At 40.9% G+C, this 23,753-nt stretch overlaps 1 protein-coding gene across 4 annotated transcripts in view; it reads right to left on the bottom strand.

Moving 5' to 3' along the window:
* The window catches only part of LOC119654188, a 103,805-nt gene extending 85,540 nt beyond the window's left edge, over nucleotides 1-18,265 (bottom strand). For 3 of the 4 annotated variants that reach the window (XM_038059382.1, XM_038059385.1, XM_038059383.1), the window contains exon 1: nucleotides 17,736-18,265. The gene's annotated coding sequence lies outside the window, so the exon portion shown is untranslated. The remainder of the gene's footprint in view (nucleotides 1-17,735) is intronic. The other variant, XM_038059384.1, reaches the window with a different exon arrangement.
* Between the last annotated feature and the right edge of the window lie 5,488 nt (nucleotides 18,266-23,753).

Here is a 23,753-nt window from a genome sequence, read left to right as displayed (position 1 = left end):
CGTTCTGGTGTAGTGGATGTCGAAGATACACCCCGTACTGGTAACCCAATCGTCGTAGAAACCGATAAAATTGTCGAAATCATCCAAGTAGACCGGCATGTGAGCATTCGCTCGATTGGCCAGAAACTGGGTAAGGACCATAAAACCGTTTGGAACCATTTGCAGAAATTGGATTCCAAAAAAAGCTGGATGTTTGGGTGCCACATGCGTTGACGCAAAAAAATCTCTTGGACCGAATCAACGCCTGCGATGCACTGTTGAAACGGAACGAATTCGACCCATTTTTGAAGCGGAGGGTGACTGGTGATGAAAAGTGGATCACGTACGAAAATCTCAAGCGATAAAGATCGTGGTCGAAGCGCGGCGAGCCTGCACAAACCATCGTCAAGCCGGGATTGACGGCCAGGAAGTTTTTGCTGTGTGTTTGATGGGATTGGAAGGGAGTCATTCACTATGAGCTGCTCAACTATGGCCAATTCGGTCCTCGACTGTGAGCAACTCGACCGTTTGAAACAGCCGATTGGCCAGAAACGGCCAGGATTGGTCAATAGGAATGATGTTCGGTTCCACCAGGACAACCAGGACAACTTACTTACTTACTTACGTTTTCCCCAACCCAATATTTATTTACAATTTCGGAATGATCTTCTTATCATTTTCAAAGATATGAAAGAATTATTTATTTCATGGGAAATTTATATTTGATTCATTAATGGTGTTCCAGAAGATGGCTTGCATGCTTTCCATATATTATTTATATCTTCCTAAGATGCTCCATCATAATTTAAACAAAGGGTTCATTACCCATTAACCCAAACAGTCTTAGTAAATCATGCCGATAATAAGCAATTCATATCTTGTAATAAACTATTAAAGCAATTGATTTATATCGCGCGCTGCTATAATCTTCGTTGTCCAAACTCTGTAATAAATAAATTGTATTTCCGACGTTCTCGTGAGATACCATTCTTTCTTGAAAAATTCCTGAACGAGAGTGGGTGATAAGAATTTTGTGTGACGGGATGTTCATCAAAATCTTCTTATGGTTATGAAAATTCATTATTATTCATTAAAGAACCAAATGTTGGTTGCAGAACTTTTTCTCTAGATGATGTGTATTTATCCCTTAAATAAAATTGGCAATAATCAGCTTGGGTTATTGTAAAATAGAGCCGGGGATAAGTGAGAAGCTAAATTAAATGCATCCACATTTGAAATCGTCAAAACTTCCCAAAATTTTATAACCTAAAATATTACTATCTGATTTGGTTATCTAATTGGTCATAAATTTTCATTTTCAATTCCATCTTTGGATAACCACGGTCACCACCCAAGCCAAATAATTTTTGGTGCTTCCATTGTCCCTTTTCAATTAGGCAAATGAACTCTGCATGAAATTGGGCTATTACTAAAGCTAAAAAATACTCCAATGACCCCTATTGATTTTTACTACCTAAACGGTAACCACCTAAGTTCCCAAACAAGTCTGAAAATAAAGGCAAATCCCAACAATAGCCCAGCAAAGAGCTAAAGAGCTCTGAACACTATGCCCAGAATAGAGCTTTGTACGAATAATTTCTGAACCTAACTAAAAAGCGAAAAACAATTATCAATGGGAAATTGGCTATTTGCTGTTACGTTACGTACAAAAATGGCAAGAAAACACAAAAAACATGCGAAATCATCATCTGAATTTCGGAAAAGCAGAAAAACATTGCCATGAAAATTCGTGGAGCGGAACAAGTGGGTGTTCATTCGGCGGTGAAATGGAAAGGTATCGTTTGAAATGGGTACTTAGAATAGGCTTAAAATAACTGACTTTGTATTTATTTTCACCTGATTTTCGACTGGAACACGGTCGCAAATGTGATTTTGGAAATGTTTCAATAGCAAAAAGTATCTATCCTGCATGGCAATTTCAAACCCTGAATAAGTGAGAACCAAATTAAATGGGCATTTCCATTGTGGAAGCTTGTATGAGTATGTTTATTTACTTTTAAATAATTGAAATGTGATTTTATCACTTTTAGATACTTTTTACGGATAAAAACACAGATCGTTACGATGAATATAGACAGATATGACATGTTCTAGCCCAAGATAAAAATGAATCCTGGCAAGAGGCAACTCTTCTGATGCTGGCTCGCCTCTGGCCTGAGAGCAGCATGACCGAAAGTGACTAAAGATAGTAATCGCTCCTTTATGTATGTTTTGCTTCGGCCTAGTTTTGTTCCTGAATATATATAAGGCGGATTTCTCATGTCGTCTTGGCAATTATACATAAACGAGTAATTAGCATCTATAGCCACATTCGGTCATGATGCTCCCGGGCTATAGGTAAGGGAGGGTCTGAAGAGTTGGCCCTGCTCTGGACGAAACCATATAAAGCTCAAAAAAAGGGGTTCGTAGACAGCAAATGTGGAAGAAAGTTTCTTTCCAGTTGGTCCGGTCCGACATCAACGGGATGCGGACTTAGGGCTCCTTCAATCCTCACATAAAAATGAATATTAAACACGATATGAGGAACCATATCACAGCCAGCGGACATTTAATCAAATCGATCATATCGTGATCAACTATAGATTCCGGAGTTGTGTTCTGAATGCTCGCAGCAAAAATGGTGGCGAAATTGGCCTTGCAGGGGGTGATCATCATAAACAAGACCTGGCTGACTGCGTAAATATGGAAGCGAATCGATGATGAACGTAAGGAGGTAAGGATCTCCGCGGATGGCTAGGAGTCTTCGATAAGTCTCGTAGTTAAATGATTGGCCCAGAGGACACCAGTTAGGATCGACCTGGTACAGACTATGCCTATAAGGAGGACTGCATTTATCTTAGCGAGTTAAACAAGTCTTTGACGTCGATTAGTGTTTCCACTTATCTCGCTACTATTGTCGATAGCTACCCACAAGAACAGGGGCTTCGGTATAACGCCAACAGAGGACATTGTCGCCGCGAGTGTCTCACACGGCTGCGTATGATATACTTACTATTCTGGTTCCGGAGGAGAAACAGCGGTGAGTTACGCCAGTGACACCTTACTGGTTATGGTTGCAAAGCATTTCGAAGATGCTGAGTTGAAGAGAGAGAAGCAATCACTTCTGTTAAGGGGTTTCGCCACCTTTTGGCCTGATACATTTAATGATCATCAGTATCAAGTATAAAAGGTTTTGTGTTTCCCTAGTGTGAAACGATGAATGAATGACAGTTCCGCGTATACATAGTTAAATATTCATTTACCCCTATTTTTCAAAGACCCATTTACACAAACAATTTGATCTGGAATGATATGATAGTCAACCTCACACACTTCACACTCGGAGTTCAACACTATTAGCACATGTGAAGAAATTTACCTAAAAACATACAAATAAATCGGAATACCGCAGCTGGACGCTTCGGGTATAAAGGTTTAGTGTTCATCTTGTGTGAGAAATTTCCTATGCACGTTTTCCCATTCGTGCACACCTCCAATTCAAAATATTTCTTGGTACATGTATTTTCAAACTCCAATTCCGTGTGCAGATTCTTCATTGAAGAAAACCTTGCCTAGGTGTGTTCGTCTGAGATATGAGGCCGAGCAGCTGCATATAAACTGCGAGGCCTCCTCCTCCTCCTCACATTGGCTGCGCATAGCCGAAACCACCACCCCAATCTTTTCCATATGGTAGTTTAAGGAGCAGTGTCCCGTTAAAAGCGCTACTCGGGTTTTCATGTCCCACTTCTTAAGGGACAACAAAAATGCCGCTGTAGTGACCCTAGGCTCATTCACAGGGATTTTCGCCTGCCGGCAAAAGTCCAAATTTCTACACTCGTCTTCGTGAATCCTTACAATTTCACCCTTCAGAGTATACTTGACAGAATTCCAGAAGCTGATTTTGACCCCACCATTGTGGATCCAGACCCTTGGCGAGCCAAGGCACCCACATCAGGAACGCTTCGTTCAATTGGCCAAGTTTCAGCAGCACCTGATGACAACTGGCTGCTATTTGCTATTTAGCGCTGATAATACCACCCGACTGTTGAAACAGATTCGAATGGTGCGACCCCTATAACTTTGTTAATAATAGTTGACTTTTTTCAAAGCTTTCCAAAATTGTCCATAATATTATTACTTATGATGGCACTTCTAGAAAGGACTTAAGAGGGGTTTTCAGTTAATTTCTAATATATGATAATATACTACTATTAACTTTATTTGAGTAAACATCAGAATTGGATGTATTTTGAGGCCTAGAATTCATCTAGATGCACTATTGCGATTTTTTTCACATTGAACCAATTCAAATAAGGTTTTTTTTATTTGCATGTCTTAAGATGCAGTTTACCAACGCAAAGTTGATAAGTTTGAACTGCTATAACTTTGATAATCATAATTGGATTAAGCGCGATACCATCCTCTATGCCGTTGCACACTATTTCTAGGATGAAAAGGGATTTTCAGTAAATTTCAAAAAGTTAGTAATATACTATTAGTAAGTTTATTTGTGCAGATGTCGAAATGTGACATATTTTGAGGCCTAGATTTCAGATAAGCGCATCAACCTGATTTTTTAGATTCTTGGGTTGGGTGGTTTCCAAGAATGAGTTCTATCTCATTTTAAATCACATATTGGAATTTATATTAAAACCAATATCATTAGAAAGTACCTTTCATCTAATATCCCACGTAACTATATGCGGTGAAAGAAGTTTTACATCCTCCGTTCCATGTATGGAGGAGCCCCCTGCCATACTGTCCTTTAAACAGTTCAAAGCATGGATGACACCTATCCAGCGATGCTAAGAACAGCTAAGAAATAGTTTTTTAGTATGTCTTGCATTGGGCTACGTGTCTACCTCTTAACAGAAGGTTAAGGTAGCGTGGGTAAGCCTGGGAAAGATGTTTGTTAAAATCAAAAGAATTTCAGGCAAATAAGCTTGACATCGTTCTTCGGTGTGTAGGAATATGCTACAGGCATGAACTTTCAATAAATCTAAATAAAACCGCAATGGTATTATTTATAAAAAGGAGAGAACTGGGTGGACTTTACCTTACAGAGAGGAGGGATACAACCCTTCAACTCTGCAAATAAGTGAACTATCTGGGAGTTATTCTAGATAAGAGACTTCTTTGGAACAAACATGTAGAGATAAAGATGGAACAAGCTATCACAGCTTATGGGCTGAGAAGACGGAGCTTAGGCGTCATGTGGTTATATATCCGTAGTGTGGTGGGTTAAGGTGAGAAAAAAAAAATTTCACTGTAAATTAACGGCACTGCAAAGTATGTGTCAGGGTATTAACGGTACCATGAGCATAACATCCGCAACAACTCTAAATTCATTACCCAATTCGCAGCATATATTTATTCAAAGCACTGCAATAAGACCAGCTCATAGATTAATTCGATTAGATCAATGGCAAAACAGTGGACGTGGGCCCACAGAGCATTAGAAAAGCTATTGGGAGAACTGAATCAGGAGTCCCCATACACATCTTTGGTCGAATATATGAAGTTATCTTGAAATGTATAGAATACTGGGAAGTCCCAGGGGAATGCATGGGGGGATATGCGGATCTCCTACACAAATGGCTCAAAAACAGAAGTCAGCCTCTCTAATAAAAACGAGAACTGTGATTTTCTTTTCGGAAACAATAGCTCCCTCAGGCCCTTCCTAAGGACGGCAACCTGGCTAACTGACGAGCGATTGAAGTGCAGACGCATCGCAATCTTCAACGATAGTGAGGCTGAATTGAGGGCTTTGAGTAGTCCTTTGATCACCTCGAACATTGTTTAGGAATTTAGAAACCGTTTGAACTCTATTTCCAGACTCAATACGATGGAATTACTCTGGGTACCTGGTCATTGTAGTGTAGAGCGAAATGAAGGAATGCCTTAACAAAAGTTTTGTCTCATGCTGGTATCGGAACCGGCAATTAAAGTATCAGGGGTAGTCTGGGGATTCTGACTGCCCAAAATGCAGGATAATACGTGTCCCTCCTGTAATGAGGAATGGGAATCCATGGAGCATTTTCTATGTGAATGCCCTGGCAATGTGCTCCAGTTGCAGAGTGATGCATCACAGCTACCAACGGAAATTCTTCTATACATAAACGAATCCGGGATATTCCGTTAGGTGGGAGAATCAAATATAATGCGCCACCACGGTCTGAGTGCTCAGAGGATATGTTTCTCCCCCATCACACACACACAAAGGTTAAGCTTTTAACCCCATCCCCGCAGGAGTGAGAAATTTATGCAGGGGGCGGTCCATTACTGAATCCTGACTAAAGGTCATGGCGGTCATCCCTTAAAAAGTAACTTTTTAAGAAGTGATTGTTATGGGTTTTTGGCGGGAGAAGATAGAAAAGAGGCATTTTCCTATTCCTCCTCACTCTACTGCCTCCCATTCGGAATCCACTGCCATTTTTCAACCGCCACGAGTTTTCGCTGAGTTCGAAAAGGCGGCACCTTCGCCTCCCCATCATAAAGTATTCACCCCCTCCAGAAATGTGTTCACATGCCAGGAATCGAACCCGGGGCTCCTGAGTGAAAGCTAGGTATCCTACGCCTTGCGTCCTGTGAGTTGGGACTTAAGAATACATTCAAAGTCTTCCCTGCTTGTCGCAAAAGGCGACTAAAATGCTTAATGGGCTTTTGTGGGACTACAGAGTTACTTAGCTTATGCCCACAATGTCTAGCTTATATCGATGGAATTTCCGCTCAAGTATGAGAAAGCGAGCATTTCGAGGACAATCGCTAAGGTTCTGGAAGCGTGTGTACATTTCAGAAACAAATAACAGTCCGTTTTCCAGAGCCAAAGATTTGAGCTGTCATAAGGCCAGTTAAGTTTAAAATGACCGACACCGCACCAGCAATCAGATCGGTCATCTATTTGCTCTCTCACCGGATCATGGACCTTGGCCAAATGGGCTTAGTAATGGAAAGAGAGGCAAATAGAGCTGGACTGAAGGTAAACACCAACACCAACAGTTTTCAGTCTGATGAGTGATCATACTCTTATTATCTGTATTAATGGGCAGAGCATTGAAGGCGTGGTTCAGTTTGTATATCTAGGAAACTTGGTTTCTACTGGCGGTGGCACCGAACTGTATGTTTCTGAATTAACAACAGATCTGCATTCGCTGCTGTATTCAAAATCGGGAAATGCAGTTACCTCAACACCGACATCAAGCTGATACTGTTTAGCAAATTGCAAAGCATTGTCACTCAAAGGCTTCAAGAATTTGTCAACACCTGTCTCCGTTGTACCACCGGAGTACGTTGTCCTGACAATATCTTAAATGAAGAACTTGGTCGGCGCACAGGCCTGCCACTCGTAGCCACTGTAAACAGAACAGTAGAGGGTGATTGCGAGCGTCTCGGTAAGTCGTGAGCGTAGCTGAAGCGCAATTCAAGTAACCGTGAGTGATGGCGCGAAAGTTTAGTTGACGCACTGTACAATGTCAAAAGATAAATGGCGTTCCGGTTTGCGTAAATTTCAATTTTGGTCCCATCTAGCCCTCCGACATTTAGTTTTGCTTTCTTCGAGGAGTAAAAGTAAGAAAGCTAGCTGCCGAAGGAATGGGGAATGTGTTTTGCTGTTAATATAAAAGGTTGCTCGCCGACTCACATAAATCATTATATAATAATTATAAATGTACCGTTAGGATCTTTAAGAAATTTTAGTACATACATTACTTATAAATGTCAACACTTTCGAAAAATCTAAAATAAAAACAGAAGGTTTTTGAAAGTTGCTAGGTTTGGACTGGCAATTGACGAAAAAGAAAGTGACCCCCATCACCAAGCGCCGGAAGAGAAATTACGCTAACATAAGAATTGGGGTTCATATCATCACTTTCACCAGCCATCAAATACTTGGGCATGATGATAGATGCAAAGAGAGTATCCATCTAGCTAGAATGAAGTCGAATGGAGGACTTTGTTGTATGCAGTTCCAGTTTGGAAAACACCGCTATCTGCTTTATATAATATGCATAAACTAAGTGCAATCTACAGAAGACCGGTGGTAAGGGTATGCCCTGCCTTCAGGACGTTTAATTATAATCTCGCCCAATTTCTTACGGGTCAGAGAGGATATTGTCAGTACCCTTACAATTTTAAATTGGTCACCCCATCTGATTATGTGAATTGCTATGGGGTTCCGGAGCTTTGTGGAATAAAGGCGAAATCTAGTGCATAATCTAGGTGAAATGCTATCACCGGATAATTTTTGGTGCTTGCGGAGAATGCTAGCAAGCCAGGAGGATTAGGATCGGATCAGTTCATTGTGGCAATGATCCAAGGTAAATGGCGAACACCGAAAGAGGTCAAGACGACACGGTTACGAACTTCGTGCATAGAAGCATGGAAAACTAGTTAAGTCAGCTAACTCCGGCCCATTATGTAATACCTAAAGGTCATCTCAAGGAGCAGTGGGAGGCTAGTTTTAATGGGTAAAAACAGCCCACACTGACCAGTGTCTTTTAAGGATTTCTGGTAAACAATAGACAGCGAACTGATTTGAATAAGGTTTTGTCTTACACAAAACATTAAAAATTGTCTCTCGATAAATATCGATTTTAATAATAAAATTCGGAAATGTTTTTAGCAAATCTCGTATTTTCAATAAATATAATATGTTTGACACACATATAAATATGTATATAAAAATTTCACTACCCATTAAAGGACGCGCGTGCAAGGATTCAATGCTAAAGTTACTCAATTTTTTTCATCACAGTATAATTAATGTATGCAATTTCCATTTCTCATAAACTGAGTCAAATTTCACAATTGGCATGGTTTCTGTCAGGCCATCGTGAATATATGAGCAATTAACCTCGCCATTTAAAATATTTGTCCTACTTTTCAATTGAACTTGTTTCCTGCAAGTGCTCTTGGTTTAATATGCATTTATGCATTCAAAAATAAAGCCAAAACTTTACACGTAAAAATTTTTCTCTTTTCCCCACAGTTCAACATAGATTTCATCCCCTTTACAATATACATACGTCATTGATTAGGTTCTCATTCAAAACCAGAGAGTGTACTACCATAGGAATGTTGATGTAGTTGTTTGATGCAATTGTCCAACAATGCATTATTATGAAGAAATTGTGAGAACTCATTCAATATGTTTATCTACCACTGTCAACCTCATCTATTTGTGATAATCTTGATAAATAATTATTAACTGAACACGTCAGGTAACTCCGCGATGCATAGTAATGGTGTGATATGTGAACAGGGTCCTCAACAACCGCTCGACCATTCAATTCGAACATTATGAACAAAAGACTTCTTGCAATTATTCAACTATAATTAAACATTCGAGAGGCCTCATACGCTGCAGTTAGTATATATTCCAGATGTCTTCTGATCTCAGCTTTCACATGAAGATTACATCCATGCAGCTTCTTTTTTTGTGAAAGTAATGCTTCAGTTTCATTATCATGAAGCTAAGACTGTGCAAATATTAAACCTACAGCAGCAAAGCAAGTTATAAACAAGCACCCATAAAGAGTCATGAAAAGACCGAAAATGTAAACCAGCCAGAAACCGACTAAGGAGCAAAGGTCCAAGATTGCTAAGAATAAGGAAGCCGGAATTGTCAACAAGCGGGATAAAAAAGATCTCGCTAAATACCAGGCGATTGTTGAGGAATACAATAGCAAACGCCTGGCAGATGAGCAGAAGGCAAAGCCCATCGTTCTGAAACGCAATCGAGCTCAGACGCTAAGCAGCATCCGAAGAAAAGTACGCATCAACAGTCAGCCGACGGGCCATGAATTGCGAAACCCTTCAGCGACGTGGCCAGGAGTCACTTACGTGTGGTGCCGGCGGATGGTAATTCTGCTAGCGGCAAACTAGCACGGGAGGTGTGGACCAATGCTGAGGCCAGGCTATCAGGAATGGTCTTTGAGCATCTCCTGGATACCGAAGGCAAGCACACGGGACTCATCCCCACCTTTGACTCCTCTCAGGTGATTCGTGCGTTCCACGTTATAGCTTGTGAGGACCAATTCTCTAGAGGCTTTCTCGGTTCGTGCGTTGCTAAGATCAGCGACACCTGGGAAGGCGTAAAGCTCAAGGCCATCCCTTACGGCGAGATTTCCAGGAGACCGGTCGCTCGCATCTGGTTGCCGCATGGATAAGGCCAAGCTCGTGCAATTCCTATGGACGACTGGGTTGTTATCAAGGAGGATGAACCTCAGACAAACAGCCAACCTTTTCTACTCCGTATAAAGGAAGAGTGTCTGGAGGCACTGGAAGAGGTCGACTATAAAGTGCGGTTCGGAGTCGGGAATGCAAAGGTAAAAGTGTTCTGTTCTGCAAAACCGGACGACGACCTAGATCCAATCGATGCCGCTAACGAGCTGTTGGAGGAGATGACGATCGACGGTCCGACGGGGAATGACGAACCCTCCACGCAAGCAGCTCATGCTGAGGGTAGCGCAGATAAATCTGCAGCACTTGCAGTGCGCCTCGGCTAATCTACATCGCACTAATACAGAAACCCTGGGTCAGAGGCAACCGAACCATCAAAGGGCTCCAAAGCAAATACTTTAATTTATTCCACAGCACAGGAGATGCTAATTATGACGGACCTAGAGCATGTATTCTCACGTGGAAGAGTCTCCAGGCTTTTTGGGTCCGGACCTGAGTTCCAGCGACCTAATCGTGGTCAACCTGGAACAGGCGGGGGCAGAGAACGTGTATATTTCCTCGGCTTACATGGCTCACGACCGATTAGCTCCGCCAGAAGAACTACAACATCTGACGAACACTATAGCAACAAAGAGAGCCAACCTATTGATAGGCTGCGACGCCAATGCAAGACATACGCTTTGGGGCAGCTCGGAAATCAACGATAGAAGTGAGTCATTCTCTGATTTTATTATTGCTTCAAACCTATCATTTCCCCTGCTCGGAGAACTATGACGGTTGGAAGAAGGTCCTTGATATCACCTTAATAACCGACAATGGGATTCTTAGGGTGAAGGACTGGAAAGTGTCTGACCAGAGATCTTTCTCTGATCACAGTTGGATATTTTTCAGTCTATAATTCAGCGCAGAGGTCTCCAAACCCTTCAAAAACCCCAGGAGGGCCGACTGGAGAAAGTTTGGTCAAGTAATTAAGATCAAACTCTCCGATGCGCAAATTAGTAAGGTTGGCACGACAGATGAACTGGTGTCAATGGTTGGGGCTCTGGAAAGGGCTTTGGATACCGCCTTCAAAGTCTCGTGCCCTACTAAGTACAGCAAAAAAACACTGCCACCCTGGTGGAATGATGATTTCTCCAGCCTCAGGAAGCTGAATCCAAGAGAGCCTCTGAGAGATTCTGTCCAAGGAACATAAGAGCCCATCCTTTCTTAAAAAGTCGGAAGGCTCCTGGACGGAATCTTCTAGTGAAACCTTAGAGCTGCTAGTTCAAACGAACTTTCCTGCCGGCGAGCAAGACTGTGAGTCACGATAATCCAGTCGGATCTGTAAGAGCTGTGAAGAGAGGCACGGCGCAGTGGCACCATCTCTCAGGTGCTCTGGTTAAGGGGGTCATCCCGTGTGTCGGGTTGGAGAAATCGATTTTTTTTTTGCATGAATTGTATCTATATATAGTGGAGAATATGTGGGCAAAGGGATTTTCCGATATTCCGAGTCCTTCAGAAATTACAGGGTTAAACAGGTAAGGAGTTTGCAGCCGCGGCTAGAGTACTCGATGAGAAAGACCATCGAATCTTTTTTTACCTGTTAGTTTTTTACCTGAGCCTTATAAATTTGAACACAGGTATAAATATAAAAAGATGAAAAACCAATCAATTGTTTAAACTTATTTGCTGTTTGGAATAAAAAGGATAATCCAGTCTAGAGTGAGCACTGAAAGGCGTTCAAGTTATACTCAGTTATATTTTGTTGTAAGTATTGTGCTGTTTGTGTGTTCAGTGATTTTTTTAAATGGATCGTACGAAGGGAGATCGCTTTACCGTTCAACGTCGTGCTCGCACTAAAAAACGAGTTTTTCATGGGAATCGATAGTTATCAGAGAAGAAAAAGGATTTTGCATCAACATCAGCAAAGAAACTTTTAGCAAGCATGAACATGGATGTTCCAATTGCGACAAGTTTTGTATATTGTATATTGGATTTTGCTGGAGTTTTCTCCGGTATTTCTGCAAATTTCCGCAAATAATAAAATATATGTAGTAGCAAAAAAGGATATGACATGTCCAGAAAAGAATGGGAACGCGGCTTAGAAATGCAAAGAAGAATCACAAAGGCATTGGTGGAAAAGGGGCTGGAAAACTTACTGATAAGGACCTCACTACATTTTCTGGGCTAGCTGTTCGTCGACACGCAAATTCGATAGAAGGAATGAAGCAAGAAATTTGGGAAAGTTTCTTCCATAAATGTTCTACAGACGAAAATCCTCAGCATCAAAATTGTCCAGTAGACGAGGACAGTTGGTGGAAATGGCGCAAAGCGGAAGCTAAAAGAGAACTGGATAGTTTTCACCACAAGAAGGCACCTTTGACTGAAGAAGTTCAAACAGTCATCAAACCAACCTACGAAGATTTGTTACGAGATGATCTCTTGAACAGATGTTTAGAAGCAGAGACCCAGAATAACAATGAGTCGTTAAATGCATTGATCTGGACTTTCGCTCCTAAACACCTTCATTCTGGGGCCAAGGTCGTAGAAATAGCCACTTTTCTGGCTGTAATTATTTTCAATGAAGGCTTCAGTGGCATTCTCAAAATCCTAGTGACAATGGGATGTCAAGTTGGTCACATATGTCAGGTTTATGCCGACCGCCGTAATGAAGCGCGAATTTGGCGGTCCGAACGACGATCGACTGACCTCGCTAAAAGAGCCATAATTGACACCAAAGAGCAACAATCGGCCTTACAAGACTTTTTTGAAGAAACGGGGGGTGCTCTCTATGGACCAGGTATAGCAGATTAATGGTGAGCTAAAATTTTACTGTTGATAATCACATTTAAATTTTCAAATGCATTTTTCTCGAAACTGCATCTTGAAAATCGGCTGCCACCATAGCTCAAAATCTATCCAACCAAATTCTTTGACATTTTCATGACTTCTTTAGTACATATATCTACGGTCCGCAAACTAGGATAATTGCAATGGGACGGGTCGTTTTTTTTTATTCATAAAAAAAGCCGTAAAAAAACACCAAAATCCAAAAAATTAAGTTTAAAAGCCCACCAAAAATTTACCTTTTAATATTTTCTAATTATCCTAGTTTGCAGACCGTGGAATATTGTCCACATTAAAATGCCGTTTAGTTTTTTTCCCTTCAGATGAACACAGCGCCCTCCAGCGTGGCAGCAGAAAAACACCTTTTTTGGAGATGGGTGCATAAATTAACACCTATTCCGAAAATCAGCTACGAAATCAAGCTGAAAAATTTATCACATATACTAGAGGTATCAATAAACATATGGTGAAAAAATCACGTTTCTATCTTTATCCAGTCCTTCAAAATAATTTTTCAAAAAAAGGCAAAAAAACAGCCTTCACACGGGATGACCCCCTTAATAGTAATGGACGACATTTTACGAACATTGGACAGCAGCGGGGTGAAGGTGGTGGCGTATGCCGACGACTTGGGGATATTAGTATCAGGGAAGTTTCCGTCCACTATGAACGACATCATGAAAGAAGCGTTGCGAAAGGTGTACCTGTGGGGCGCAAGATGCGGGCTAAGCATAAACTCAACCGCTTTCCTCTAATGTAAAGTATCTGGGTGTAATCGTGGATCCAAAGCTAAATTGGAGATTGAACATAGAACTGAGGATTATGAAGGCCTGTACAGCCTTCTACGACTGCAAGAGAACCTTTGCAAAGAAATGGAGTCTCCGGCCGAGGATGGCTCTGGATGTACACTGCTGGATGTACGACTCTATTGTATGGTGGCAGGCTTTGAAGAAAAAATACAATAGGAGGAAGCTTAATAGGTTTCAAAGAACCACGTGTGCAGGTGCTACTGGGCTCTGTAGTCCTGCCCGGCAGATGCTCTCAATAAACCCCGGCATCTCCTCCCCCTAGCCCTTCACATTAAATACGTTGCAGTGTGCAGTGCCGTTTGACTACGTGAGTCTGGGTGCTGGGTTGCAAAGTCCTACGGCCACAGCAACATCCTAGACGAAGTACCTCGGGAAATCTGGGCATTCCCCATGGACTATGCCAAACGCAAGCTGAACTTCACGAGAAACTTTGCTGTGGACTTTCCAACCAGGGCAAAGTGGAAGACTGGCGGCGTGTTGCAAGGTTATGACTCAGTATTCTTTACCGAAGGATCAGAGATAGCCTTCTCGAATACACACAGTATCCAAGTCGTATGGTCTCCCAGGTTTCGCCAGTGTATGCTAAGCGGAAGTACTGGCGATATTGGAATTCTGTCGATGGGTGGAGCGATATTCGAGCCCCAGGCGTAAAATAACCATTCTAACCGACAGCCAAGCGCCCATCAAGGCCTTGTACTCAGCGACAACATCTTCCAGGCTCCGTCTCGGCGGCACGCTCAAGTTCACCCTCCTCTGGGTTCCGGAGCCTAGGAACATAGAGGAGAATGAGCGGGCTGAGGGATTGGCCAGCCGAGGCTCTACTCTTAGCAGTCCTTCGGTGAATACAGTCGGTGTTTCGCTGGCGGCTGTCGGGGGCCGACTCTACTCGCACTACCTGGTAGCCACGGGCATCAGATGGCGAAGGCTTTGCCCGCTTATAACATAGCCCCATCACGAGAGCTCCTGTGCCAGACGCGTGCAAATGCATTCAAGATTACGGTCTGCACGAGGCACTGGCCCATAAGAGGCCATGCCGCCAGGCTCGGGATACCCTGCAGTTCGTATTGCCGAAGCTATGAAGAAGGAAGAGAAACCCTGATGCACTTTCTCTGCGATTGAGTCAGGCTACGATACTGGGTAAACCATTCTTTGGAGAGCTTAGAGAGATTTCTAGCTGCAGGGGGGGGGGGGGGGGGGGGGGAGAGCTGCTTTCCTTCGTGAATGCTACGGGCTGGCTCTGAAGATAAGAGCCGACTGGACTCTGCTTCCCTGCTCCTATAACAGCAGTCACGGTCTTAGGAGTTTATGGCATCAAAACGGGGCACCGCAGCGCTAATTGGGCTCCTCGAAGCTGCCACTGATACCTACCTACCTACCCTATCAAAATCTGTCTCAATTATACTTTATTATTTTATTTTTAACTCTAAATCTTAGAATGTTCTAGTCAATATTACATATAAATACATATATTAAACTTAAACTTTAAAATTTATCCAAAATTAAACTCAATGGCTTCGTTTCCATGCAGCGCGCACATAGTTGATGGATATAACCGTCGATGGACATGACCGCCAAGGGGCACATTATCATTCAGTGAGGAGATGACGAATTCGATAAAAATGCATATTATAGACTCGAAACGTTTCACTTTTACTAGCCATATGGAGTAGGTCTTTTCGCCATTTCAATTAGGTCAGTTATGCCGAAAGTTTGGAACCTTCTTCCACAATTGGCTTAAAAATAATTTTGATGAAAAATAATCTTTAGTTGCGGATTACATTGCCTTAATGGCTTCGTAATCAAATAGATTTCCATCTGCACCCCATAAAAGTTTCCTTTTAGTCAATCACCTCTTCATTGAGTGTAGAGTTTATATGGGGCAGAGCCATGGGGTCGCAAATCTGTTAAATGTGATTAAAAAGAAAAAGATATCCATGACGAAAGTTATTTAGATGATCAATCTTTTGCCACGTTTGGATGTAACGCCTAATGCAAGTTGATGATATTCGCTGCAGAGAAAATGGTCCGTTGGAATGTCTGAGGGAGAAATACCTCGTTGTTCCACTCCGGCAAGAAGTGACATTATTGGCTACCAAATGCTGGGTGATTCAATAAGCGCCAAAATATTCGCTAATTGCGTTTATATTGTGGTGCAAATCACCAAATTATGTGTGACGTCATTTGAAATTTCTAGTGATTGCAATTAGCAAAGGCAGGAAAACTATATGAGTGGCTTATATTTAATAATTAATTATATTATTTACTATCAAACTAGCTTTCTAGCAATGCTCTCGAATGCAGTATAAGTATAAGAGGACTTGGGTCCAGCCTCAAGTCGGGTCACCTGCCATGCACCAAATTTGGTGTCAATAGTTCTAACCGTTTGCGAGAAAAATGCGTTTGACAGATAAACAGACAGAGAGTAAACCGATTTTAAGGAGAAATGGGTTCTATAATAGACATTCGTCAGTGATGCAACCAATTTGGCCAAAAGTGAGAATTTGGACCTATTATAACTTTGTTAGTAACAAAGCGATTTCCGCCAAACTTGGTAGTATTATACTATGTGGTATAGCGTATATTACATGAAAAGAATGACTCTAGGATAAACCTAAGGAGGGTTCTTAGTCAGTCTTAAAAATATAACTTTGTATATTATATACTATTAACTATCATTATTAACTTTATTTAAACAGGTATTGGTATAGAGACTAATTTGAGGCCTAGATACCATGTGCATGGACCACTTTATTTTTTAGATAGATTTAGGTTAGATAGATTAGATTTTTAGATGGAGGGGCAGTTTTTCAGAACAGGTCCTTCAAGTAACTGACCCCTCTCGGATCGCCGCATCTTTGTAACCAATCCCATATCGATTTCGGAAAATATTAACCGAGACCTTTAATTTGATATACCACACGAATATATACGGTGACAAAAAATTAACACCCCTCTTTAGCATGTATGGGACCCCCCTTAAACTCAATGTGGAACTATGTTACTCATTACATACGGAGGGATTCACAGGTCCCACCTTTCTACTAAATTTTGTATCATTCGAATAACAGTTTCTGAGATAATAGATTGAAAGACAGACAGATGGACGAACGCCTTTTAATAAAGTTTCAAAAAGCAAGAAACCTAACGACAATCGGGCATGGGGCTTCAGAAGGTAGACACACAGAGGTAAGTGCAGCTGAACCGCAGACTCCTTTAATACGCCTAATATTTTGGAGATATGCACCTTGAATTATTATATTTAAAAAATTAAAATTAAATTACATTTAAATGACAATTTTTCAAGAAAAAAATACTAATAAATTATAGAAATAAACTATTTGTTTCTCAAATCTATTTAGTATTGCCTGGCTTTTGTATGGAGTAGCAAAGGTAGTCTTATAAAGAATGATTTCCTGGTGAGTTGTTGTGGTGAGTTCAACAGTTAGTTCAATTGATATTTATTAAAAAAAAAATTGCCCAAATATCATCTAAACAATGGCGTTAATTTCAATCCAATCGATTCCTTCATTGCAAAACCAAAAGTAAAAGAAGTAAAAGAAGTATTCGTAGGTGCTCTACACTTTCTAATTCTCTATATTCAAATTCTGCTTTGCAAGAAGACCACCTTCCTCACATAGTATATGTATACCTAGAAATACAGATAACAATCCTGACGAATCATACCAAAGGGCAATGATGGATTGCAAGGTAAGACGTTATATCTATATCTACCATTACCATTGTTTAGGATGAATAAAGGATTAGATAAAATCATTGTTTTATATACTGAGCTTCGCAATTCTTCTTAACTTCTTAACAACGGAACTAGAGGTTCTCATACATTGAATAGTTGACTCCTAATTTCTAAAAGCAAATCATTTGAATTATAAATCGGTTTTGCTTTAATCTTTGTTCTGATAATAATTCAGAGCATTTATTTACCAAGACCAAGACTAAGTGCTTCTGTAATGATTGTATGAACCATTTCAACTATTTTTGTGATCGCACGTGCTAATTTATTCAAGTAAATTTAGACACAATCTGCCGGGGCACAATGTTTATGCACTCAATTTACTTTTCCGAGTCATATTACAACTTCCAATTGCACATCACATAACTTCTTCTCACAAAAACCTCAAATCACATTTTCCTTACAATATTTCACTCTCATCCTTTTTCTCGTGTGCAATAATTTATAGCGTGCACATTTGTTGTAATTTGTAATAATATCTTAAGCGACCGGAGTCGCCCATCTCACACTATAAATAGTTTCCGATGAATCTGTGAAAACTTGGCGAAATTTGCTCGTTAATTCTCATAATAACCACTGGAAGGATGTCACCACCGGGAGCGTGTAGGAAAGCCCAAAGAAAAACCTCTGAAGAATTTCAATGATTACGCGGCAACTTTTCCGGAACACACCACGCGCATTCCAATTTCCCGGCGAAAGTGTAATATCACATCTTACACTGTCTATTGCCACGAAGCAACTGATGGTCGCTTCAGTTTTCCCAATTTTCCTCATCTTCTTCCAAAGTTCCCGGAGCACATCATTCTTGGGATGTCCCATCAGGTGGAAAACTATGTGGACGGTTAGGATGTGGATGGGGAAAAGCACTCATTTCACCCCTTGAAGATTCGACTTGAGTTGCAGTCGGGCCAATTGATCATTTTCCGCTTCTAAAAGCTTTCGTCGACGAAGTTCAGTGAAAGAGTGGAAAAGTTTTTCGTTTGTTGGTAACCGAAGCACGTGTGGGAAATGGAAAACTAACAGAAGTGCAGCGGATAGAAAGCAACATTGGCGAGATATCTGTCAGTAGGTTATCGGCAGATGCAAATGAAATTCAGATATCCATTTAAGAGCTTGAATATTTCATGTGCTTGAATCAATAATCAGGAAAATCAATTAAAGTGTTTATGATAAGCTGGAAAACATTGAGATAGGCTTTGGTTTGTTTCACACACCAATAGAAGTACGATTTTTTGGAAGGTTAATAGTGCAAAAAGTAGAAAATTGTTCGCTCGAGTAAATATGAAGGAAATTACCCAGAAAATTCACGTTTTTTCAACAATAATTATATCTGTATATTATACATTATTATTTATTGTCATTACATAAGGGTGAAAATTCAAGGTAATTGTTCAATGATGAAATACAAGCATCACCGGGGACCATGCGATTTCCTGTTAATGTTTAGCTATTAATATAGTGCGTTATACATCCGGTGGGCAAGCGTTGCTATAAAAATGTCAAGATTCCTAGAATTGCAAAATTACTGATTCCTAGAAGGGCACGAATTTAATAAATACCAGTATACAAAGTGTGGACCTGCTATCTGAACTTGAACTATCGCTTGAAGTAATCTGGGCGCATAACATCCAAGTAGTTATCAGGAGTTTACAATCTTGTGCACTAGTTAAAGCGTTCTTTTTGAATTCTTTACTATCTCACGTGTTATTATACATAACTCCAGGTACACTTTCAGTCATGCGTGGGACTGTACTAAAAATGGGACAGCATACAATAAAATCGGGCTGATCGCTTTTACTATAAGCAGTCTACAAATAAATCGAAGCTCTTCGGCTTCATTCTCTCTAGCGCCATACACGCATCTCAAATATACTCCACGTGCCCCTTAAAATTGAGTTTAGCATCCATCATCATTCCAAGTATTTGATAGTCGGTGCTTGGTGATGAAAACCTTCTAACTCAGCCTTAACAGCATCGTTTACTTATCATAAGGGCAACTTAGCATCTGCAAATTACTTTGCAGCCACAATCAGCGCTATGTCATCGGCGTAACCCACCACCGTGGCTCCCCCAGAATCTTAAGATTAAATTCATTATTATACATAAAGTTCCTTAACAGAGCGCTTAGTAAGCAACTATGGGGGAGACCGCTTATATAATGTACTTCTGGAGAGAGCCTTCTTTCTTGCGCTTAGTAAGCAACTATGGGGGAGACCGCTTATATAATGTACTTCTGGAGAGAGCCTTCTTTCTTGCAAGTTCTTGAAACATCAATCGTCGCCACGGATTTCCATATAAGGCTCCTACTGGGCGAATTGAACGCATTCCTCACATCTACGGCCATCACCACACAATATTTGCTGATGTTACTTTGTCAGTGAATTACATCCAATTACAGCAAAAGGGGCATCAACAACTGTCAAATTTGCTAAGATAGCCAGAGCCCAAAAATATGAGAAAGCAAGGAAGAGAAATATCCACGATAACAAAACTAACGTCGCTCCGCAACCAAATACCGTTATCACCTCAGCAGGACTCCCAGCCTATCGCGACGATACCAAACTTTGTAATCAATAAATCTACAATCAAATCCACTGTAGAGGAACTAAAACTACTGAATAAAGTCTTCAGCTATGCCGTCGCACCACCCCAATCCATAGAGACTACGATAATTAGTATAGAAGCCATTATCAAGCACTTTGATACCACGATCAAGTACAACATATGCCGCCAAGTGGAAAAAAATATAGAGACTAATCAATCGACTGGCACTGCCTTACTTCGAGAGTTAAGTACGATCAAACAGCTCGACAAAAAAAATGCCTACTACCTAAAAGCTGACAAAGGCAATGCAATAGTAATCATGAACAAAAGGGATGACCATGAACTAGTGTTCGAAAAGTTACGATCGGGAAACTTCTTCGAATTAAGGAACGCCCTACTTCCGGAATATATTAAGCGCGTGAAAACGGTGCTGAAAGAATGTAAACCCTTTATCCCAAATCTTGCGAAACTTAAAATGCCTAACCCGTCACTTCCGCGAATTCAATGCCAACAATTCACAAATATTGCCGACTCCAACTCACCCGCATACAACATTGCAAAATGGGTAATTGAAGAAATCAACAAACTAGGAAACACCTATTACAAAACATCAGTGAAGAATTCCACAGAAAAGATCAATAAACTTAAGAATGTAAAATTACAGAACGACGAAGTAATAGTTTTATACGACATAACGGCACTATTCGCTAGTATCCCGATAAAAGCTGTTGCAAATCTAAAAGTTTGTTAAGTCTCCGTGGATACAACACACGAAGGGGTAAAAAAGGGTAAACTACTGAAGAAGTTGGCAGCTATATGCATGACAGAAAATGACTTCACCTTCAGGGGTCGCTTCTAAAAAACAACCAAGGAAACAGCCATGGGTAACCCACTTTCACCTCTTTGAAGTGAGAGATTTATGGCCAACTTTGAGAAGAAAATGACAACCAACAACATAATGGCTAGGGTATGGATGCGGTATGTGGACGACATACTTGCCATAGTTAAAAGACGCGAAAAGGAGATAGTCCTACATAACATAAACCAGCTACACCCCAACGTCAAATTCACGATGACAGTAGTCGAATGAGGAGAAATCCCATTTCTCGACCTCAAGGTAATTTATAACAACAATAAAATATAATTTGATATCTTTAGGAAAGATAGCTCAACACAAAGGACTATCGTAAGCGCATCGAACCACTCATGCCAACACCGCTTTGGTCGCATATCACTCAATGATACTTCGCCTCCTGACAGTACCCCTAACCGAGGAAAGATTCAACAAAGAAAAAATGCAATAAGAAATGGATTCAACCCTCGGATGATATATTAGATGATAAAGAAAGAACAATCAAGACTACCAAGAAACAATTGCACTACTTTATATGAAAAAGAAAAAAGTAAAATCAAATCATATAGGGTAGGTATCACCTATTACGAAGAATGTTTTAACGAGATGCGGACGAATTTGTCTAAATATGACATCGAGATAAAGGGCTCCAGCGGAGAATACAAGCTCAAGAGCCGGTTAACTAGAGAGAAGGACCAGAAGCAATGCCAAAAAAAGCGGCTATCAATTTAATTTCAGGGATATACCGGATGAAGTGTCATAACTGCCCCAAAACATACATTGGTCAGACACAACGACTGGTCCATGCTCCAGTCAAAGAGCACTTAAAGTGAGCAGAATTAGCCAAAAGACAGAATAGGCAGCATATAAAATCATCCGTGGCGAAACACATATTTGAAGAAGGACATGTAATGGACGAGGTCGAAATACTAAGAGATGTGAAGGAATAGGATAGGTATAAATACAACAACGTATTGGCTTTTTCTTTCATAACCCACTGATGAAAGTAGCAAGTTGCTGCTGAAATATACATTTGGGACAATAAATTACTCACGAACTTAAAAGGAATAATTTTGGTTTGTCTAACAAACCTCTGCTACTTCAGTGATGCGGGAAATGCTTCATTGAATATGCACAGCTTAGCAAACATGTCTGGTCCTCACCGGGAGCTTAAGGGCTTTATTTAATACTACGTCCAGACTCTGCGCTTTATTGTCACCTATTCTGCTGCATATTTCTAGCAGCTCATCTCAACTGACCGTGACTGTCGTAGCACCCTGAGGTCCCAGAAACCGTCAATGCCCTTTTATTCTGGGAAATAACCCCTGGTTCATTTGCAGCAAGAGAGTAGACCTTGTGATCTGCACAGTAACGATCGCCTTTGAACAGAGTTGCTGGAGCACTCTCCTTTGCTTCGGTAGATAGCCTTATAAGCATACTGGGGATTGCACATCTTCTTGACATGGACGCGTCACATCTTTTGCCGGTGCATTGCGTTATATGGGAAGCTCTATCCGTTGAGGTGCTTGTCTTATTAGGCTAGTCTAACCACACCTCTGTAAATGTTTGCCCATCCATCGTTTTGCAGACCAAATTGACTTTTTCGCTTTTAACTTTGAATGGGCTGGCCTCCTGTGCTCCCTTCATAGTTCAAAAGTGATTGTCTGGTAGTTGCTGTAAATGCTCACTTGGGCTTCGTCTCCTGGTATTGAAGACAAAATTGTCCATGGAAATCCAAATTCTCCTGCGGTCAACTACTTTCGCACTACCTCCACTGGTTATCGCATTGTTGCCGTTTGAATCTGTACGCTTTTCGCAGGCACAAATTCCTCTCACAATTCCTCTAACTCTAAAACCTCATTACGACCCATGCCCGGTATATAGATTTCACAAGTGCAAGATGATGATGATGCTATGCTAACGCAGAGTGCTATGTGTTAAAGTGGATGTTGATCTCTTCCTAACAGTAGTAACAACGAAAGGCTGACCTCAAAGATGGGTGTTATCGCCACTTCTACGGGACTGTATATGCTAATCCACCTACTACTATCATCATCATCAATGGCGCAACTACCAGTATCCGGTCAAGGCCTGCCTTAATAAGGAACTTCAGACATCCAGAAATAGGCTCTGTTGTTTACCAACAACCGTGCTCGGATTTCATGACCGTAGCTGTTATCGGTTGTGATTTTCGACCCTAGATAGGAGAAATTATCAACGGTCTTAAAGTTGTAGTCTCCTATCCTTATTCTTCCCGTTTGACCTGTACGGTTTGACGTTGTTGGTTGGTTGGATTTTGGTGCTCACATTGCCATCATATACTTTGTCTTCCCTTCATTGATGTGCAGCTCAAGATCTCGCACCAGTTACCACCTGCTCGATCTGGATGAAGGCAGTTTGTACTACTACTACCTACTACTACGGAAACCACAAAATTTTCAAATATTCTTCAAGATTTTCCAGATGACTAGCTGTGCCAACTGTTGATCGGAATCTCGGAAGGGTATGTTGAAATATATAATGCGCTGTTGATTTGATCGACAGTGCTATTATTTACAAATAGGAGAAAACTGAATGGACTTTGCCTCCCAGAGTCCTTCTAGACAAAAAGCTTCTTTGCAGCAGACATCTCGAGGAAAAGATGAAACGCGCTCTCACAGTTAATAAACAAAGGCTCATCTACCTTTGGTAATCATATGGTAAAAAATCATTAGGCACAACAACTGACGCAATTCTAAATGCATTACTCAATTAAATTAAAATACAGTATTGCAATGAAGGCAGCTCATAAACCAATTCGCATAGATCTAAC

This window comes from Hermetia illucens, chromosome 4, assembly GCF_905115235.1.
Source record: "Hermetia illucens chromosome 4, iHerIll2.2.curated.20191125, whole genome shotgun sequence".
In the NCBI taxonomy this organism is placed as follows: Eukaryota; Metazoa; Arthropoda; class Insecta; order Diptera; family Stratiomyidae; genus Hermetia; species Hermetia illucens.
Note: the sequence above shows the minus strand (reverse complement) of the source record. Positions and strands in the feature narration are given on the sequence as shown.